Here is a 20,980-nt window from a genome sequence, read left to right on the forward strand (position 1 = left end):
AGCGGCTAAGACTTCAAGTTCCCAATGCAGGGAACCAGCTTCAAACATTTTTTTCTGACCAAATATGGTCATCCACAGGGCAAGCAATGCCCTTTAATTTAGGGTCATAACATTAGAGATGAAGAAAGAATGATCCTAGAGCTTAGGCAGGGCACACAGATAAAATGGGGGAAAAAAAAACTGATGGAGGATTAAAGTTGGTAGATGAAATCAAGAATTATTGACATTTAATTTTGTGGTGACTTAGACATCCAACTATAACAATTATGCAGTAACTTTTATATATACATTTAGATGACAAGGAGGCATTCGAGGTATGTGTATATATTTGAGGGCTTCCCAGGTGGTGCTCATGGTAAAGAACCCACCTGCTAATGCAGAAGACATGAGAGACAGGGGTTCCACTCTCTGGGTGGGGAAGATTACCTGGAGGAGGGCATGGCAACCCACTCCAGAATTCTTGCCTGGAAAACCTTACAGACAGAGGGATCTGGCAGACTACAGCCCATAGGGTCACAAACAGGCAGACACGACTGAAGTGACTTAGCACACACACACTCATTTGTATATTTGAGGGTCATAAGCACACAGGCTGAAGTTAAAGGCACATGAAATGACCTATGGAAAAAAATGTAGATAGAGAAGAAAAACAAAAAGATAACCTCCTTACTGGTCACAGATCTGGCATGCTTTCAGGATATTCAGGAGAGGTAGGAGAAGCACTAGATCAAATAAGGGGATTTAGCGATGGTGCACGGGCGCGGCCAAGAGGAGCTACCCCCGCCCGAGGACAAAGGAGGCAGCTCAGAGGAGCTAACTGTCATCAGAGGTAAGAAGCAGCGGCTGCACTTTGCTGGAGCAGGCGTGAAGAGAGAGCCCATGTCCAAGGTAAGAGAAACCCAAGTAAGACGGTAGGCACTGAGAGAGAGGATCAGAGGACAGACAGACTGAAACTAAAATCACAGACAAGTAGCCAATCTGATCACATGGACCACAACCTTGTCTACCTCAATGAAACTAAGCCATGCCCTGTGGGGTCACCCAAGATGGCCGGATTGTGGTGGAGAGGTCTGACAGAATGTGGTCCACTGGAGAAGGGAATGGCAAACCACTTCAGTATTCTTGCCTTGAGAACCCCATGAACAGTATGAAAAGGCAAAAAGATAGGACACTGAAAGATGAACTCCCCAGGTCGGTAGGTGCCCAATATGCTGCTGGAGATCAGTGGAGAAATTCATTTTGATATTTGGCAAAACTAATACAATTATGTAAGGTTTAAAAATAAAATAAAATTAAAAAAATAAATAAATAAACAACAATGGAGTACCCAAAAAAAAAAAAAAAAAACCTGCAGAAAGAATGAAGGGACAGAACCAAAGCCAAAACAACATCCAGTTGTGAATGAGACTGATGATGGAAGCAGGGTTCGATGCTGTAAAGAGCAATACTGCATAGGAACCTGGAATGTTAGGTCTATGAATCAAGGGAAATTGGAAGTGGTCAAACAGGTGTTGGCAAGAGTGAACATCGACATTATAGGAAACAGTGAACTAGGATGGACTGGAATGGGTGAATTTAATTTAGATGATCATTATATCTACTATTGTGGGCAGGAATCCCTTGAAGAAATGGAGTAGTCATCATAGTCAACAAGAGTCCAAAATGCAGTACTTGGATGCAATCTCAAAGACAACAGAATTATCTCTGTTCGTTTCCAAGGCAAACCATTCAATATCATGGTAATCCAAGTCTATGCCCCAATCAGTAATGCTGAAGAAGCTGAAGTTAAACAGTTCTATGAAGACCTACAAGACCTTCTAGAACTAACACTTAAAAAAGATGTCCTTTCCATTATAGGGGACTGGAATGCAAAGATAGGAAGTCAAGAAACACCTGGAGTAACAGGCAAATTTGACCTTGGAATATGGAATGAAGCAGGGCAAAGGCTAATAGAGTTCTGCCAAGAGAATGCACTGGTCATAGCAAACACCCTTGTCCAACAACACAAGAGAAGACTCTACACATGGACATCACCATATGGTCAACGCCAAAATCAGATTGATTATATTCTTTGCAGCAAAGATGGATAACCTCTATACAGTCAGCAAAAACAAGACCAGGAGCTGACTGTGGCTTGGATCATGAACTCCTTATTGCCAAATTCAGACTGAAACTGAAGAAAGTGGGGGAAACCATTAGACCATTCAGGTATGACCTAAATCAACTCCCTTATGACTATACAGTGGAAGTGAGAAATAGATTTGAGGGACTAGATCTGATAAAGTGCCCGACAAACTATGGACGAAGATTCATGACACTGTAGAGGAGACAGGAATCAAGAACATTCCCAAGAAAAAGAAATGCAAAAAAGCAAAATGGAGCTCTGAAGAGGCCTTACAAATAGCTGTGAAAAGAAGAGAAGTGAAAAGCAAAGGAGAAAAGGAAATACACACCCATTTGAATGAAGAGTTCCAAAGAATAGCAAGGAGAGATAAGAAAACAGTGATAAATGCAAAGAAATAGAGGAAAACAACAGAATGGGAAAGACTAGAGATCTCTTCAAGAAAATTAGAGATACCAAGGGAACATTTCATGCAAAGATGGGCTCGATAAAGGACAGAAATGGTAGGGACCTAACAGAAACAGAAGATATTAAGAAGAGGTGGCAAGAATACACAGAAGAACTGTATTAAAAAGTCTTCATGACTCAGATAATCATGATGGTGTGATCAGTAACCTAGAGCAGACATCCTGGAATGTAAAGTCAAGTGGGCTTTAGGAAGCATCACTACGAACAAAGCTAGTGGAGGTGATGGAATTCCAGTGGAGCTATTTCAAATCCTGAAAGATGATGCTGTGAAAGTGCTGCACTCAATATGCCAGCAAATTTGGAAAACTCACCAGTGGCCACAGGAATGGAAATGGTCAGTTTTTATTCCAATCCCAAAGAAAGGCAATGCCAAAGAATGCTCAAACTACCGCGCAATTGCAGTCATCTCACACGCTAGTAAAGTAATGCTCAAAATTCTCCAAGCCAGGCTTCAGCAATACGTGAACCATGAACTTCCAGATGTTCAAGCTGGTTTTAGAAAAGGCAGAGGAACCAGAGATCAAATTGCCAACATCCACTGGATCATCAAAAAAGCAAGAGAGTTCCACAGAAACATCTATATCTGCTTTATTGACTATGCCAAACCCTTTGACTGTGTGGATCACAATAAACTGTGGAAAATTCTGAAAGAGATGGGAATACCAGACCACCTGACCTGCCTCTTGAGAAACCTATATGCAGGTCAGGAAGCAACAGTTAGAACTGGACATAGAACAACAGACTGGTTCCAGATAGAAAAAGGACTACGTCAAGACTATATACTTTCACCCTGCTTATTTAATTTATATGCAGAGTATGTCATGAGAAACACTAGGCTGGAAGAAGCACAAGCTGGAATCAAGTTTGCCGGGAGAAATATCAATAACCTCAGATATGCAGATGACACCACCCTTATGGCAGAAAGTGAAGAGGAACTCAAAAGCCTCTTGATGGAAGTGAAAGAGGAGAGTGAAAAAGTTGGCTTAAAGCTCAACATTCAGAAAACGAAGATCATGGCATCCGGTCCCATCACTTCATGGCAAATAGATGGGAAAACAGTGGAAACAATGTCAGATTTTACTTTTTGGGCTCCAAAATCACTGCAGATGGTGATTGCAGCCATGAAATTAAAAGACACTTACTCCTTGGAAGGAAAGTTATGACCAACCTAGACAGCATACTAAAAGGCAGAGACATTACTTTGCCATCAAAGGTCCATCTAGTCAAGGCTATGGTTTTTCCAGTGGTCATGTATGGATGTTAGAGTTGGACTGTAAAGAAAGCTGAGCGCCGAAGAATTGATTCTTTTGAACTGTGGTGTTCGAGAAGACTCTTGAGTCCCTTGGACTGCAAGGAGATCCCACCAGTCCATCCTAATGGATATCAGTCCTGGTTGTTCATTAGAAGGACTGATGCTGAAGCTGAAACTCCAATACTTTGGCCACCTGCTGCGGAGAGCTGTCTCATTTGAAAAGATCCTGATGCTGGGAAAGATTGAGGGCAGGAGGAAAATGGGATGACAGAGCAGAAATGGTTGGATGGCTTCACAAACTCGATGCACATGAGTTTGGGTAAACTCTGGGAGTTGGTGATGGACAGGAAGGCCTGGCGTGCTGTGTCATGGGGTTGCAAAGAGTCAGACATGACTGACCAACTGAACTGAACTGAGAAACTACATATAGAGCAGAATTATCTGAGAGACCTGGACTTCTGATTGTAGTTCAAAAGACAGGCAGAAGGGGAAATGGAATAAGTCTTAAGAGTCTCTTGAAGGTGGGTTCATGATTGGCTCATATTTTATGCTACTTGGTTATTTCTTCTGAAGTACCTGATGATGTCTGAAGTGGTCTGGGGCAGGACCAGTAACTGCCAATAAAATACTGGATCCTATTTCACCATTATTATTATTTTTAAATGCCAGAGAGTGACCATATAACTCATTTATGGAAATATCAAACAGTAGTATCTTTGTCACTTTAGATACCTGGGAAGCTTTGCTGGACATCTCAAATATCCCATCTGCAGTCTCCTGATAGGAAATCAGAATGACAGGGACAGCAAAAACAACAATAAACCAAAACTATATGGAGCATGTATTCAATATGTATATTAGTTTATTAATGTCTATATAGAAATACCTCAATTTTTGCTTATCTCATCTATATTTAAGAAACACAAGCACACACACCAGAATGAGTATAGTTTACACACATCAAAAGTTTTAAAATCATTCTAACATAGTGATTGAATGTCATGTAATTTGAAACCTGTGTTGATGTAATTTTGATGTAGCTTAAGAAATATGTGACTTTTATGACCCCATGAAAAGGTAACTATGTAACATCTTTTTATGTTATGATATGAAGTTTCATTGTAGGATCATTACCAAAAAACATCTAAGATTTATTTTGCTACCCAAATTTGGACTTAGTCCAAAACAATGATGGTTTTTGAATCTAGAGTGCTAACATCATTTCTATTTAATGCTTAAGTTTAAGGAAATATAGTAGACACTGTTAAGCAAGAATTGACTATTTTGCACATAAACTAGCACTCCATAACTTTTAACTTTGAACTTATACACTTTGACAACTCTTTAAAATATTCTATGTAAGTGGTGGGATCTGTATACTATTGAGTTTCAAAACCAATGAGGATGATGGTTTTGTTTTATATATTTGATATAATCAAGTTTAATCCATGTTTGAGTCAAATAACTAAAATCTTTACAGTAGTTAATTGCAATTAGTTGTAAAATGATTGAAAGTGCATTAATGACCTAGAAAGTTGCAGTTTAACATATGAAGACAACCAGCTAACATTTCACTCCATATTAGCTACTGTTTGTAGCATTATTCAAGAATTAATTTACTTTAATCTCACCTAGAACCTATGAGGTAAAAGCATTACTATTACCATTTTACAGAATAAAAAAGAACAACATAGAAAATGTGCATAATTGGCCCAATGTCACTCATCTACTCAGATGTACATCAGGATCTGAACCCAGATTTCAAGTTTTAGCACTCATATATCTAACAGTGTCACACACACACTTCCAAAACAAGAACAACACTAATGATCAACATTTTTATTTGAATATCTTGAATTTACTTTATGTGAAATGTTATTTCTTATAAAATTGAATATGAAAGTGAACAAATAGAATTGCCTTTCTCTTTTCATCAGCATGGTTACAGATTTACACACCTTGAAAATAACCTGAGGTGCGGGGGACAGAACTAGACCTTTGTGAAGTCTGCAAATGTCAGAAGATAAAACATCCAAGTTATCAAATTAAATCTTTAAGCTCAAGGACGATGCAATGTCTGCTTAACAACACAGTGTCGGGATAGGCTATAAAGAATTCATGTACTCGGCATGATGTTTTATTCATATATTGGTAAATGAATACATAACTATTTGAAAACATTTTTGTTTCTGACGTAAACTACATCATGGAATATGAGAAGTTTTATTTTTTAATCCTTTGTGCAATAACGGATACATGATTTTGCTTATTTCATTAAAAGAAAGAAATCATTGTTATCAACACATTTTAGAACTATTGGTGTTAAAACCCTCATGAATGAAATATGCTCTATAGTGGTTAGAAGCTTTATATTGTGATGGGAAATAACAATAAATTTTTGAAAAGGAGATGAATACATAAAGCAACTTATTTTTTAAATGTAAATTAAAATAAACTTGATATATCTTGCTGATGCTTTCTTTCATATGTATGTTAATGAACACACTTGAGTTGTTCTAAATTACAAGTATAATAATTTTCTAGAACCAGGCCTGAAACCTAGCCCAAGAATATAAAACTATGTAGACTCGCAGCGGGCCTTGAAGAATCCCTGTGTACCCAGGGTTGCCAGATAAAATTCAGCTCACATAGGTATTTAGATTTCAGATAAACATGAATATTTGTTTACTGTAAGTGTGTCCCATTTGGGTCGTAAGAATATTTGCTTTTTTACCTAGAATTCAAATTTAACTGGATATTCTGTATTTTGACTTGCTAAATTTGGCAACTTTATGAATGCTCCATGGCTCTTTGGGTCTCAGTTATGTTACTGACCATCAATCTATTTTATCTGTAACATTACTATGGATATACAGAATGGAGGAAGTCAGAAAGAGAAAAGCAAATATCCTATATCGATGCTTATGTGTAGAAAATAGAAAAATGTTATAAGTGATGTTATTTGCAAAGCAGAAATAGAGACACAGAGAACATGAATAACAAAGGAGAAGGGACAGTGGAATGAATTGGGAGACTGGGATTGACATATATACACTACTGATACTATGTATAAAATAGATGACTAATGAGAACCTACTGGATAGCTCATGAAACTCTATTCAATGATCTGTGGTGATTAAAATGGGAAGAAAATTCTCTCTATATATATATATATGTATACAATATAGAGGTATACGAATGGATGATTCACTTTGTTGTACAAGTGGAAACAAACAACATTATAAAGCAACTATAATCCAATAAAATTTAATTAAAAATAAATTTAAAAAATAAAAATCTTTGAATGATTCAACTTACTATTCAAAAAGAATTAAGTTCTTCATATTACTGTGAATGGTCACTAAGACAAATGTTATTAATGAGCAAAATGCTGTATGTTTTTGAACACAGTAGCAAAGCCAAGAACTGATATTTACAGGAATTGATCTCAAAGTATCCACACATATCTTGGCAAAAAAAAAAAAAGTCACTTAACATGGTTAATGGCAAACTGTTCTGAAAAAAAGAATGGTTATTATAGGAATGTTTGTATAAAAGTATTTTACATGTACATAACATTATAGGAATGTTTGTATAAAAGTATTTTACATGTACATAACACAGAAACCCATGTTTTTTGACTGTTTTAAATTTTATTTTTAGCATGTAGTCATTCACCCTTTAATTCAGTTCACATTATTAATTTGAACAGATAATTTAGAAAGACTGGTGAAGCACAAAATATATTTGTCTTGTTGATTTTCTTAACAATTAAAGCTACAAGGAGACTGCATTTTTGTAAATAGCTATGACAGCTGCCTAGTTAAAAGCATGAATTCTTCATTCAGCAAATAATCTCCAAAATGAAACATAACACTTTCTCCTTATTTTCATAACTCTTTGCTTAAGACAATAATATCATCTAAACTATTACTCAAATGAATGTCATATATTTATCCAATAAGAATTCCTATAGTCTTTATTATGGCCATATTGGAAAATGAAGAGAAGAAGGAATCTTTAAACTGTAGTGAAAGTCACTCAGTCGTGTCCGACTCTTTGCAACCCCGTGGACTATACAGTCCATGGAATTCTCCAGGCTAGAATACTGGAGTGGGTAGCCGTCCCCTTCTCCAGAGGATCTTCCCAACTCAGGGATAGTAAAAACACCATAATTCTAAATAGACTCGAGGACAGTATACTTTTCTGCTTCTAGAACTATAGGCTGGAGAGCCTGTATTTCCTTTTTGAAGACAAAATAGATCCTACAGGGTCCAAGAGTAATATTTCACCTCATTTTAGTTTCTGAGTGGTGAAAAAGTTGATCATATTGTAAGAGATGTCATCAGCAACACTATACTTTTTCCACTACTGATTCTGATTTTTTAAAGTCTCTAATCCCAGAGCATCAGAATTATGAGTAATGACTTTATCTTCTTTGCTTTTTAATCAGTATCATATTTTAAGTTTTAAGTTCCAGTTTTCGATATAAAAGTAACAACATTAGAGAAAATTAAAAAATAAATATAATTAATAAAGCACTTAATCCTATGACCTAATAACATGCAAACATACTTTGAGCTTTTTTCTGTGTATTTGTGTGTGTGTGTGTGTATACTGAATGTGTATTACATTCATTTTATTACACATTTATTTTTCATCCTATGGTTTACTAAATAAGTGTGCTATGAACTATTAGTTGAGTGATTATTCATATTTATTAATACCTATTAATTCATCTATTTAAAAATATATAAGATGGCTACCTGGAGATTGTGGGTGGTTTTAAATTTTTGGAAAACTTTATATCAGTGTTTGTGAAAGGCTTTCTTGCTTTTGGAAATGATAGCAGGCTAGGCCCTGTCTTGTAAATTTTACAAAAGAAACTGTGAAGACTAATCATCTAAAAAAAATTTTTAAAGCCATTCTATATCTAAATGCAAAAGTCTCAAACTGAGATGTTAAGTATTCTCTTAAGTAATATGAATTGGGTTGATTTTAGACTGTACACTTGAAAAATTAGTCACTTGGAATTTTTAAATCATTTCAGATTTTGACTAGACTGTTAAACACCCATCATTGTCCAAGATATTATTTAACTTGGAATATTCCGGGGTTTGAGAATGTTTTATGATGACTAGATGCGCTGAGGGTGTCCTATGAGATAATCTCATGTGTACATCAATCATTTTGGATGGAGCCAAGTCAGTTTTAGCTTGAGACTTGCATGGTAGGGAGATCATTTTTTGCAAACATGTCATCAGACACACACAGCTGAGCCTCTTCTTTGCTATGTGACAGCCAAAATTTGGTTCTAGTTCTGTGTGACTGTAGAGCTTGTACTATTTCTGGTTGAGAAACAAGTTGCTGCAATATTGAGGTCTCCTTTTTGTCAGTCCTCCTGGTAACAGTCCCAACTAGCACCTCTTTTCTGAACTGGCTTTTTCATGAGCTCAAGTGAAAAGCTAGCACCAGCTTCCTTCTCTTCCTCAGTATTCCATTGCTGCTAAGTCGTGTCAGTCGTGTCTGACTCTGTGCGACCCCATAGACGGCAGCCCACCAGGCTGCACTGTCCCTGGGATTCTCAAGGCAAGAACATTGGAGTGGGTTGCCATTTCCTTCTCCAATGTATGGGGAGGGAGGAGGGAAGAGGGTTCAGGATGGGGAACACATGTATACCTGTGGCGGATTCATTTTGATATTTGGCAAAACTAATACAATTTTGTAAAGTTTAAAAATAAAATAAAATTAAAAAAAAAGAAAAGGGAAAGTGAAGTCGCTCAGTCGTGTCCGACTCTTCGCGACCCCATGGACTGTGGCCCACCAGGCTTCTCCGTCCATGGGAGTTTCCAGGCAAGAGTACCGTAGTGGGGTGCCATTGCCTTCTCCCAGGATTACGTTACTGCTTCCCATATACCCACATTCACTGAGTGAAATGCCTAGGTTATAATAGTCTATCTCCATTTTCATACAGTTTATTTTGAGATGTGGCAGAGGTGGCGGCAGGGCAATTCTTCAGCTCCCTGATAACTTCCCCCATTCCTTGAAGATCACTTCTGGTAGGGAGTGGTTTTTACTGCTCTGTTTGTGGAAGTATATGCCTTGTTCTCAGCTGCTCCTAATTCCATGATGACCCCTGTCCTGTTTCCCCAAAGCATCAGCCAGGTCAGAGTGATGTGTTACAGATGAGTGAAAGAGTCCCAGCTCCCTCAGAAATAAAGGGAGTCGAGCTGCAGTGTTACACTGGGCTTCTCAGCCTCCAAGAGCTCCTCCTATTTCCAGAATCCAGACATAACTTTGCACATTTCCCTTCCCTTCCAAGGTTAAAACCAACTGTCAGAAGGGGATGCACGTTGTCTGTCTCCGTTATTCACCTGAGCTGATCCTAGCTTTTCGTCATCCTCCTCTGCAGTTCCTGGTAGACAAGTGCTATGTTGAAGAATACAGACAGACCTTGTTAGGCTGTCCTGTAGTTTGGTATTACAGATGTGCTATTAGTGTAATAACGTGAAGGCTGTCTGCTCAGAGAAATACATAATTTATATAAGAAATTATTTTAATAAGTTGTTTTCCTACTACAAGTTTTCCTTATCTGTTTTATTTGAGTAGGTTTTATACATTCTGGGACAAAATATAATCCAAAACAACCATGATTCTCTTGTTAGTTCCAGTTCCTGGTGTCACCATTTCTCAGCCCCTATTCAAGGCTTCTCTGTGTTAAGGACTGAAATTCTTGCTTTATGGGTGTTGAGAGGGTGGGAACTTGATAAACTAAACAATAATGCACTTTCCTTTTGCTCTGAAATTGCATGTTTTCTCTTTCTCTGAGTTGTATTGACCTAAAGAGTTAATTTCCTCTGTATTTTTTAAAGAAAATATTAAAAATCAACGGGCCTCAAAAAAAATATGCAAACTCACATCCTCACTTCATCTGTCTGTTGAGTGCAGCTGACTATCAAAGGGTAATTTATTTATATTTGGAAGAATAAAAGTTTCAGTCACATCCATTCCATTGATTTGTTATTTTATTGGAAGTACTCTTGGTTCTGAAATATGATGCAGGCTTACCTGACATTGTCTTGCAAGTATCAAAATTAAAAACTTGGCACTCAGGGGAAGAAAACTATAGCCATGAGAACAACCACAACAAGAGGAAAATCCCTGTTGCTCACCTGATGTTTTGATTTGCCCTCCAAATTCCCTACTGTCCAACAGCTCAAATCTCTGTAGCTCTATTTCTGCACTGTCAGAAGATAATTTAAAATATCTTCTGCCAGCATGGACATAGTGCTTTCACTCTTATAAGCCTACAATTTACATTTTTTAAGATTAAAATACATGACCAGTTGCAGCAGAGGAAGTAATGTGAACTTCACAGAATTCTGCAAACTCCTGCTTTGAGACCAGAAGAGGGGCCAGCAGGTTCAATCACTATTCATTTGATCTTAAGATTTTGCTATGTCAGGGAGAAATACTGTGTTTAGGGACAGGAGACTCAATCTGCTGCTGGCCAACAAATTGACTGCATAAAGTGTGATTTGCTATCTGAATAAAGAAATATTTTGGCATCACAGTTGGACTTGGATATTTGGCAGATTTACTGAGAAGCAAATTCAATATATTAAAAGATTTACTCCATCTTTATACTTATAAAATACCTCTCCAAACTATAATGATGCAATATTCTTGAGGGCAGAAGGGGATTGCTGAGAATGCATACCTCAACATACTCCTGGTTGTAACTACTTTATTTTTTTATTTTATTTTATTTTTTTACCAAATCATGTATCATGTATAGAAAAACCTGGGGAAAATATAGTGTTTCAAAGCTTAAAGGATCTTATGAGCATTTAAAGCTTATATTCTAGAAAAAAATGACTAAAGTTGGTTAGGAAGGAGCAGTTGGTTAGTAGAAGGGCTGAAATCTGATTTTTCTCACTGGAGATCATTTATTAGCAACTGGAGGCAGCAGGTAACAGTTGATGACTGAATAGCTTTCCATGTGCTATTTCATGGATTTCATTCAATATGTTATCATTTACACAGTGTGAAGTTTAGTAGCTAGCTCGGCAAGAGTGAAATATTTCCATTTTAAAAAACCAAGCAGTCTAATAGAAGCTATTCATCGTGGAGCGATTCCTAACCGTTTTTTGTTGTTTTTTTTTTTTTCCAACCGTTTTTTGTTGTTGTTTTTTTTTTTCCCTTGGTTGCTCTGACTCCGTCTCCTCATCTTTCAATTGTGATAATGGTTGCATTTACCTCAAAGGGTTGTTTATAAAGGAATGTTTTATGAAGATGTGTAAAGCATATGTACCTAGGCACATGATAAGTAGTATACATGTGCTTGTTATCATTAGAGCCTTTATGTTCTAGAAAAAAAATTAAAACTTAACTAGTTGAAAATGATTTTATTATTGAAACAGAAAAAAAATTTGAGAGTTTGATATTGAAACTCCAACTAAAAATCTTAATTTATCTACTTAAAACAAACAATTGTAATATATAGTGGAACTATATGTAACTTTGTATTTTCCAAGTCTCCTGTAAATGTGTTATTATAGTTTCATAAATTAAAAAATAAGAAATATAAAAAGAAATAAGATTGGGGCTCTCCTGGTGGCTCAGTGGTAAGAATCCATCTGCCAGTTCAGGAGACATGGGTTTGATCCCTGATATGGGAAGATCCCACATGCCAAGGAACCATTAAGCCTATATTCCACAACTATTGAACCTGTGCCCTAGAACACAGGCGCCATAACAACTGAGCCTATGTGCTGCAACTGCTGAAGCCTGTGTGCCCTTAGAGCCTGTGCTCTGCAACGAGAGGCCATGACAATCTGAAGCCTGTGGACTGCAATTAGAGAGTAGCCTCAGCTCACCACAACTAGAGAAAACCCTCACAGTACCAAAGACCTAGTGCAGTCAAAAAAAAAAAAAAGCCCAAAAATTCAAATGAATTTTCCCTCTGAAGAAGACAGCCAGTGCTGTTTCCATCGAGAAGCAACGTGTCTTAAAGTGCAATTAACGGGGGAGGAGCCAAGATGGCGGAGGAGTAGGACGGGGAGAACACTTTCTCCCCCACAAATTCATCAAAAGAGCATTTAAACGTCGAGTAAATTCCACAAAACAACTTCTGAATGCCGGCAGAGGACATCAGGCACCCAGAAAAGCAGCCCAACTCTTCGAAAGGAGGTAGGAAAAAATATAAAAGACAAAAAAAGAGACAAAAGAGGGAGGGACGGAGTTCCGTCCCGGGAAGGGAGTCTTAAAAAGAGAGAAGTTTCCAAACACCAGGAAACCCTCTCACTACCGAATCTGTGCCGAGCTTTGGAAGCACAGAGGGCAACATAAAAGGGAGGGGAAAAAAAATAAACAATTAAAAATCGCGGATTGTGAGCCCTACGGTAACTCCCCCAGCGGAGAAGCAGCACAGACGCCTGCACACGGCATTAGCAAGCGGGGCCTGGGCAGGGAAGTGCGGCGCGGGATGTGTCCCTTAGAGTAAGAATCCGGCCGAATGTCCTGAGCGCTATCTGAGCGAAATAATTTGGGCTAGCAAACCAGACTGTGGGATATCTACCACGCGAAAAGCCAGCCCTAACCTAAGACACCGCCAGGCCCGTGCACAGAACAAAGGACTGAACAGAGATAGTCGGCTGCAGACCTTCCCCCTCCGGTGACAGGCAGCCAGAGCCGGAAGGGGGCAATCGCAGCCCCAGAGAGACACTATCTATAAAACTGTAAGCAGGCTTCTTTGCTAACTAAAACTTCTTGGGGGTCTGGACGGTCAACAGCTGCCTGAGAAGGTGCGCCGGTTTTACACCCAGATAACCGAGTGGCGGGGAGGCGATTAGTCGCAGCACTGGCGCCCGCCAAACACCTCATCACCTGAGCTGCTCGGATCTGGGAAGAGCACAAAACGCAGGCCCAACCGAGTCTGCGCCTCTGAGGACTACCCGAGTGCCTGAACCTGAGCGGCTTGGACCTGGGAGCTCAGCCCAGGGCCGGCCTCTGATTGTTCCCGGCGGAACAACCTAGAGCCCAAGCAGTGTGGGCAGGGAGGCTACACGCACTGTGAGCGGGGGCAGACCCAGTGTGGCTGAGGCACTGCGAGCGCACACCAGTGTTATCTGTTTGCAGCATCCCTCCCTCCCTCACCACAGCGCGGCTGAACAAGTGAGCCTAAATAAAAAAAAAAAAAAAATAGTGTCCTCAACCGTCCCCTTTGTGTCAGGGCGGGAACCAGACACTGAAGAGACCAGCAAACAGAAGAAGCTATAACAGAGGGAAACGCCTTGGAAGCTACAGGCCATAGATTAAAACCCTGTGGTTACTACGGATTACATAGGAAGGGGCCTATAGATCTTGAGAAATATAAGTCGGACTAAGGAACTGCCAAAAATGAACTGAACCCACAATACTCACAACAAAACCAGAGAAAGACCTAGATATATTTTTACTATTTTTACGATCAATCTTTCTTTCTTTTTTTTTTTAATTAAAAAAAAAATTTTTTTAAGTCCTCTATTGTCCTTTAATTTTCACTTTTATAACTATTACTTTGCAAAAAAAAAAAAAAAAGACCCTATTTTTTTTTTCTTCTTCAGCAAACTTCATATATATATTTTATAATTTTTTGACTGTGGTTTTTTTTTTTTCTTTTTTCTTTTTCTTCTTTTCTTTAACATTGTATTTTTGAAATTCCAAACTCTACTCTAGATTTTTAATTTTAGCCTTTTGATATATGTTATCAATTTTGTACCTATAGTTTTTTTCATAATTTCTGTGACTTTTTTTTTCCTCTGTTTCTTTCTCTTCTTCTTTTATATAACATCGTATATCTGCAATTCCAAACTCTACTCAAGATTTTTAATTTATGCTTTTTGGTATTTGATATCAATTTTGTACCTGTATTTTCTTTATAATTTTTGCGACATTGTTTTTGTTGGTTTGTTTGTTTTCTCTCTTTATTTTTCTTCTTCTTCTTCTTTTTTTTTTTTTTTTAACGTTGTATTTTTGAAATTCCAAACTCTACTCTAGATTTTTAATTTTTGCTTTTTGGTATTAGTTATCAATTTTGTACCTGTAGTTTCTTTATTACTTTCACGACCTTGTTTGTTTTTCTTTGTTCGTTTTTTCTCTCTTTCTTTTCCTTCTTCTTTTCATTAACATCGCATTTTTGAAATTCCAAACTCTACTCTAGATTTCTAATTTTTGTTTTTATGTATTTGTTACCAATTTTGTACCTTTAAGAACCCAATCTTCAGGACCCATTTTTCACTAGTGTACGAGATTACTGGCTTGACTGCTCTCTCTCCCTTTGGACTCTCCATTTTCTCCACCAGGTCACCTGTATCTCCTCCCTAACCCCTCTCTACTCTACCCAACTCTGTGAATTTCTGTGTGTTCCAGACGGTGGAGAACACTTAAGGAACTGATTACTGGCTGGATCTGTCTCCCTCCTTTTCATTTCCCCCTTTTATCCTTCTGGCCACCTCTGTCTCCTGCCTCCTTCTTCTCTTCCCTGTATAACTCTGTGAACATCTCTGAGTGGTCCAGTTGTGGAGTGCACATAAGGAAGTGACTACTGGCTAGCCCACTCTCTCCACTATGGATTCCACCTCATCTCATTTGGGTCACCTCTAACTCCCTCCTCCCTCTTCTCTTCTCCATGTAACGCTGTGAACCTCTCTGAGTGACCCTCACAGTAGAGAAACTTTTCATCTTTAACATAGATGTTTTATCAGTGGTGCTGTATAGAAGGAGAAGTTTTGAAACTACTGTAAAATTAAAACCGATAACTGGAAGTAGGAGGCTGAAGTCCAAACCCTGACTCCAGGGAACTCCTGACTCCAAGGAACATTAATTGACAGGAGCTCATCAAACGCCTCCATACCGACACTGAAACCAAGCACCACACAAGGGCCAACAAGTTCCAGGGAAAGACATAACAAGCAAATTCTCCAGCAACAAAGGAACACAGCCCTGAGCTTCAAGATACAGGCTGCCCAAAGTCACCCCAAAACCATAGACATCTCATAACTCATTACTGGACATTTCATTACACTCCAGAGAGAAGAAATACAGCTCCATCCACCAGAACATCGACACAAGCTTCCCTAACCAGGAAACCTTGACAAGCCACCTGTACAAACCCACACACAGCGAGGAAACGCCACAATAAAGAGAACTCCACAAACTGCCAGAATACAGAAAGGACACCCCAAACTCAGCAATTTAAACAAGATGAAGAGACAGAGGAATAGCCAGCAGATAAAGGAACAGGATAAATGCCCACCAAACCAAACAAAAGAGGAAGAGATAGGGAATCTACCTGATAAAGAATTCCGAATAATGATAGTGAAATTGATCCAAAATCTTGAAATTAAAATGGAATCACAGATAAATAGCCTGGAGGCAAGGATTGAGAAGATGCAAGAAAGGTTTAACAAGGACTTAGAAGAAATAAAAAAGAGTCAATATATAATGAATAATGCAATAAGTGAAATTAAAAACACTCTGGAGGCAACAAATAGTAGAATAACAGAGGCAGAAGATAGGATTAGTGAATTAGAAGATAGAATGGTAGAAATAAATGAATCAGAGAGGATAAAAGAAAAACGAATTAAAAGAAATGAGGACAATCTCAGAGACCTCCAGGACAATATTAAACGCTACAACATTCGAATCATAGGGATCCCAGAAGAAGAAGACAAAAAGAAAGACCATGAGAAAATACTTGAGGAGATAATAGTTGAAAACTTCCCTAAAATGGGGAAGGAAATAATCACCCAAGTCCAAGAAACCCAGAGAGTCCCAAACAGGATAAACCCAAGGCGAAACACCCCAAGACACATAGTAATCAAATTAACAAAGATCAAACACAAAGAACAAATATTAAAAGCAGCAAGGGAAAAACAACAAATAACACACAAGGGAATTCCCATAAGGATAACAGCTGATCTTTCAATAGAAACTCTTCAAGCCAGGAGGGAATGGCAAGACATACTTAAAATGATGAAAGAAAATAACCTACAGCCCAGATTATTGTACCCAGCAAGGATCTCATTCAAGTATGAAGGAGAAATCAAAAGCTTTTCAGACAAGCAAAAGCTGAGAGAATTCTGCACCACCAAACCAGCTCTCCAACAAATACTAAAGGATATTCTCTAGACAGGAAACACAAAAATTGTGTATAAATTCGAACCCAAAACAATAAAGTAAATGGCAACGGGGTCATACTTATCAGTAATTACCTTAAATGTAAATGGGTTGAATGCTCCAACCAAAAGACAAAGACTGGCTGAATGGATACAAAAACAAGACCCCTGCATATGTTGTCTACAAGAGACCCACCTCAAAACAGGGGACACATACAGACTGAAAGTGAAGGGCTGGAAAAAGATTTTCCATGTGAATAGGGACCAAAAGAAAGCAGGAGTAGCAATACTCATATCAGATAAAATAGACTTTAAAACAAAGACTGTGAAAAGAGACAAAGATGGTCACTACATAATGATCAAAGGATCAATCCAAGAAGAAGATATAACAATTATAAATATATATGCACCCAACACGGGAGCACCGCAGTATGTAAGACAAATGCTAACAAGTATGAAAGAAGAAATTAACAATAACACAATAATAGTGGGAGACTTTAATACCCCACTCACACCTATGGATAGATCAACTAAACAGAAAATTAACAAGGAAACACAAACATTAAACGATACAATAGACAAGTTAGACCTAATTGATATCTATAGGACATTTCATCCCAAAACAATGAATTTCACCTTCTTCTCAAGCACACATGGAACCTTCTCCAGGATAGATCACATCCTGGGACATAAAGCTAGCCTTGGTAAATTCAAAAAAATAGAAATCATTCCAAGCATCTTTTCTGACCACAATGCAGTAAGATTAGATCTCAATTACAGGAGAAAAACTATTAAAAAATCCAACATATGGAGGCTGAACAACACACTGCTGAATAACCAACAAATCACAGAAGAAATCAAAAAAGAAATCAAAATGTGCATAGAAACGAATGAAAATGAAAACACAACAACCCAAAACCTGTGGGACACGGTAAAAGCAGTCCTAAGGGGAAAGTTCATAGCAATACAGGCACACCTCAAGAAACAAGAAAAAAGTCAAATAAATAACCTAACTCTACACCTAAAGCAACTAGAAAAGGAAGAAATGAAGAACCCCAGGGTTAGTAGAAGGAAAGAAATCTTAAAAATTAGAGCAGAAATAAATGCAAAAGAAACAAAAGAGACCATAGCAAAAATCAACAAAACCAAAAGCTGGTTCTTTGAAAGGATAAATAATATTGACAAACCATTAGCCAGACTCATCAAGAAACAAAGGGAGAAAAATCAAATCAATAAAATTAGAAATGAAAATGGAGAGATCACAACAGACAACACAGAAATACAAAGGATCATAAGAGACTACTATCAACAATTATATGCCAATAAAATGGACAACGAGGAAGAAATGGACAAATTCTTAGAAAAGTACAACTTTCCAAAACTCGACCAGGAAGAAATAGAAAATCTTAACAGACCCATCACAAGCACGGAAATTGAAACTGTAATCAAAAATCTTCCAGCAAACAAAAGCCCAGGTCCAGACGGCTTCACAGCTGAATTCTACCAAAAATTTAGAGAAGAGCTAACACCTATCCTGCTCAAACTCTTCCAGAAAATTGCAGAGGATGGTAAACTTCCAAACTCATTCTATGAGGCCACCATCACCCTAATACCAAAACCTGACAAAGATCCCACAAAAAAAGAAAACTACAGGCCAATATCACTGATGAACATAGATGCAAAAATCCTTAACAAAATTCTAGCAATCAGAATCCAACAACACATTAAAAAGATCATACACCATGACCAAGTGGGCTTTATCCCAGGGATGCAAGGATTCTTCAATATCCGCAAATCAATCAATGTAATACACCACATCAACAAATTGAAAAATAAAAACCATATGATTATCTCAATAGATGCAGAGAAAGCCTTTGACAAAATTCAACATCCATTTATGATAAAAACTCTCCAGAAAGCAGGAATAGAAGGAACATACCTCAACATAATCAAAGCTATATATGACAAACCCACAGCAAACATTATCCTCAATGGTGAAAAATTGAAAGCATTTCCTCTAAAGTCAGGAACAAGACAAGGGTGCCCACTTTCACCATTACTATTCAACATAGTTTTGGAAGTTTTGGCCACAGCAATCAGAGCAGAAAAAGAAATCAAAGGAATCCAAATTGGAAAAGAAGAAGTAAAGCTCTCACTGTTTGCAGATGACATGATCCTCTACATAGAAAACCCTAAAGACTCCACCAGAAAATTACTAGAACTAATCAATGACTATAGTAAAGTTGCAGGATATAAAATCAACACACAGAAATCCCTTGCATTCCTATACACTAATAATGAGAAAACAGAAAGAGAAATTAAGGAAACAATTCCATTCACCATTGCAACGGAAAGAATAAAATACTTAGGAATATATCTACCTAAAGAATCTAAAGACCTATATATAGAAAACTATAAAACACTGGTGAAAGAAATCAAAGAGGACACTAACAGATGGAGAAATATACCATGTTCATGGATTGGAAGAATCAATGTAGTGAAAATGAGTATACTACCCAAAGCAATCTATAGATTCAATGCAATCCCTATCAAGCTACCAACAGCATTCTTCACAGAGCTAGAACAAATAATTTCACAATTTGTATGGAAAAACAAAAAACCTCGAATAGCCAAAGTGATCTTGAGAAAGAAGAATGGAACTGGAGGAATCAACCTACCTGACTTCAGGCTCTACTACAAAACCACAGTTATCAAGACAGTATGGTACTGGCACAAAGACAGAAATATAGATCAATGGAACAAAATAGAAAGCCCAGAGATAAATCCACGCACATATGGACACCTTATCTTCGACAAAGGAGGCAAGAATATACAATGGATTAAAGACAAACTCTTTAACAAGTGGTGCTGGGAACTCTGGTCAACCACTTGTAAAAGAATGAAACTAGAACACTTTCTAACACCATACACAAAAATAAACTCAAAATGGATTAAAGATCTAAACGTAAGACCAGAAACTATAAAACTCCTAGAGGAGAACATAGGCAAAACACTCTCTGACATACATCACAGCAGGATCCTCTATGACCCACCTCCCAGAATATTGGAAATAAAAGCAAAAATAAACAAATGGGACCTAATTAACCTTAAAAGCTTCTGCACATCAAAGGAAACTATTAGCAAGGTGAAAAGACAGCCTTCAGAATGGGAGAAGATAATAGCAAATGAAGCAACTGACAAACAACTAATCTCGAGAATATACAAGCAACTCCTACAGCTCAACTCCAGAAAAATAAATGACCCAATCAAAAAATGGGCCAAAGAACTAAATAGACATTTCTCCAAAGAAGACATACAGATGGCTAACAAACACATGAAAAGATGCTCAACATTACTCATTATCAGAGAAATGCAAATCAAAACCACTATGAGGTACCATTTCACACCAGTCAGAATGGCTGCGATCCAAAAGTCTACAAGTAATAAATGCTGGAGAGGGTGTGGAGAAAAGGGAACCCTCTTCCACTGTTGGTGGGAATGCAAACTAGTACAGCCACTATGGAGAACAGTGTGGAGATTCCTTAAAAAACTGGAAATAGACATGCCTTATGATCCAGCAATCCCACTGCTGGGCATACACACTGAGGAAACCAGAAGGGAGAGAGACACGAGTACCCCAATGTTCATCGCAGCACTGTTTATAATAGCCAGGACATGGAAGCAACCTAGATGTCCATCAGCAGATGAATGGATAAGAAAGCTGTGGTACATATACACAATGGAGTATTATTCAGCCATTAAAAAGAATACATTTGAATCAGTTCTAATGAGGTGGATGAAACTGGAGCCTATTATACAGAGTGAAGTAAGCCAGAAAGAAAAACACCAATACAGTATACTAACACATATATATGGAATTTAGAAAGATGGTAACAATAGCCCTGTGTACGAGACAGCAAAAGAGACACTGATGTATAGAACAGTCTTATGGACTCTGTGGGAGAGGGAGAGGGTGGG

The sequence above is a fragment of the Bubalus kerabau genome, chromosome 7 (assembly GCF_029407905.1).
Source record: "Bubalus kerabau isolate K-KA32 ecotype Philippines breed swamp buffalo chromosome 7, PCC_UOA_SB_1v2, whole genome shotgun sequence".
Lineage (NCBI taxonomy): Eukaryota > Metazoa > Chordata > Mammalia > Artiodactyla > Bovidae > Bubalus > Bubalus kerabau.